The sequence below is a fragment of the Cucumis melo genome, unplaced genomic scaffold (genome assembly GCF_025177605.1).
Source record: "Cucumis melo cultivar AY unplaced genomic scaffold, USDA_Cmelo_AY_1.0 utg001882l, whole genome shotgun sequence".
In the NCBI taxonomy this organism is placed as follows: Eukaryota; Viridiplantae; Streptophyta; class Magnoliopsida; order Cucurbitales; family Cucurbitaceae; genus Cucumis; species Cucumis melo.
This window is the reverse complement of record NW_026124829.1, coordinates 15,001-17,500: the sequence shown is the minus strand read 5'-3', so window position 1 is coordinate 17,500 and position 2,500 is coordinate 15,001. Positions and strand designations below refer to the sequence as shown.

Here is a 2,500-nt window from a genome sequence, read left to right as displayed (position 1 = left end):
CCATTCCCTTTTATGATACTGAGCCGGGCAAAACCAATAAAATAAAGAAACAAATTGATTCGCCGAACAAAAGGAGAGAGAGGGATTCGAACCCTCGATAGTTCTTTGTTTCGAACTATACCGGTTTTCAAGACCGGAGCTATCAACCACTCGGCCATCTCTCCGAAAGATAATTTCTATTTTATTTATATTCCATCCCATCGAATAGAAGATTGACATATAAGTTGCTACCATTACTGTCTATACTATAGACAAATATAAGGCGTGAATCTATAAGTCTATCTCTATACATATAGATATATATGATCCAGTATACCCCTTTTTGTGAAGTAAAAAAAGACTACCCCGCAATCCCATGCATGCTAAAGTATTAAAAAAGTAAGAAGTAATATAGAATCAATGGATTTATGGTAAAATCCCTCCCTGATACATTTTATCAAAATTTTGGCTGGCTGGTAAAGGGATCAAATGGTATATTTTGTTGGTAGATTGGAGGATTAGAAACATGACTATTGCTTTCCAATTGGCTGTTTTTGCATTAATTGTTACTTCATCAATCTTACTGATTAGTGTGCCCGTTGTATTTGCTTCTCCTGAAGGTTGGTCGGGTAACAAAAATGTTGTATTTTCCGGTACATCATTATGGATTGGATTAGTCTTTCTGGTGGGTATCCTTAATTCTCTTATCTCTTGAACCTCTTCGTTCTCGATACAAAAATGAAACGACCCTCCCCTAATTCTTTCGAATTGTGAGAGACATTAAAATACAATATAAGTCCTAAAAATGAAAAATGCAAATAAAGAAAAAAATTTAGAGGGAGGGGGTCTCTTTCTTGTATTGTCAAAATTGAATATATCTCACATAATTCATATAAAAATAATATATTTGAAAGTATATAATAATACTTAGATATTGATAATAGAGAAACTATATATTATATATAATTATATAGACAAAAATATATAATTATCTTTATTTAGTTATAAAGATGAATTCCAAATATTAGAAAAATAAATAGTATAGTATAAAATATATTATATAATAACTATATAATTGGTTAAATCTATATATATATTATATAAAAATAGCCTAATTATACTCTAACCTAGTATTAATAGCCTAGTATAAGAGGATAGCTCTGCACTGATCTATACTATAGATTGCAGATAAAAAAAAATGCGGATATAGTTGAATGGTAAAATTTCTCCTTGCCAAGGAGAAGATGCGGGTTCGATTCCCGCTATCCGCCCAGGATGAGGATAATGGGTTAATGTTTTTCATTTAATAGGATAAATTTTTAAGTATAGTCGACCGTGATAGTATAGTGGTTCTATCCTCCCCCCTTCTTTTCCTCCCATCTGGAAAGAAAAAAAGCGAATATTATATAGTAATTAATTAATAGTTACCAAGATCAAACCTCAATTTTTTTAGACAAAAAAATTTTGCGGAGACAGGATTTGAACCCGTGACTTCAAGGTTATGAGCCTTGCGAGCTACCAAGCTGCTCTACCCCGCGATAAAGAGAAGAACTGTGAACTAATAGACAAACAAAGATTGAATGCACCCCTATACCATATCTGTACAAATAGAATAGTCCATTTATACAGAATGGTAAAGGGGTCCCTCTATAATCATAGAAATTAATAGAAAGAGATATTTGAATCCTTACCAACTTGATCTTGTTGCCCCAGGCAACAAGCATGCATGAACCATTTCACGAAGTATGTGTCCAGAGAGCCCAAAGTCTCGATAGTTAGCTCTCGGTCTTCCGGTTAAAAAACAACGTCGATGAAGACGTGTGGGTGCACTATTACGCGGTGGGGATTGTAACTTTCCATGAATTTCCCATTTCTCACTCAACGATGGAACTTTGCTTATTTCTTGTTTTAAGGATCGACGAATCAAATGATATTTTTGTTCCAATTTTTGCCTCTTCTTCTCCCTCTGAATTAAACTTTTCCTTGCCATAATGATTCAATTCCTAGTAGTATCAATGATACAAGTCGGATCCTAGATGTAGAAATATAAGAAGGAAGATCTCCTTCTCCATCGAAAGAAATGATATTTTCGCGGATACAACACATACAAAATTAACCAAATTTGCCTGATGTAGAGGCAATCAAGAAAGCCGCATAAGTAAATATATAACCTACAGAAAAGTGGGCTAATCCAACTAATCTTGCTTGCACAATGGAAAGAGCCACTGGTTTATCTCTCCATCGAATCAAATTAGCCAAAGGTGTGCGTTCGTGAGCCCATGCTAAAGTTTCAATCAATTCTTGCCAATATCCGCGCCAGGAAATTAAGAACATAAAGCCAGTAGCCCAAACAAGATGTCCAAATAAGAACATCCATGCCCAGACTGATAAACTATTCATACCAAAAGGATTATATCCATTGATAAGTTGTGAAGAGTTTAACCATAGATAATCTCTTAACCATCCCATCAAATAAGTGGAAGATTCATTAAATTGTGAAACGTTACCCTGCCATAATGTG

General features: G+C 34.2%; 1 non-coding gene across 1 annotated transcript; it reads left to right on the top strand.

Annotated features, from left to right (window-relative positions):
- The first annotated feature begins 1,179 nt into the window (after positions 1–1,179).
- On the top strand, positions 1,180–1,250 carry TRNAG-GCC (transfer RNA glycine (anticodon GCC)). The gene has a single exon. It is a non-coding gene; the product is annotated as a tRNA-Gly (tRNA).
- Positions 1,251–2,500: the final 1,250 nt, after the last annotated feature.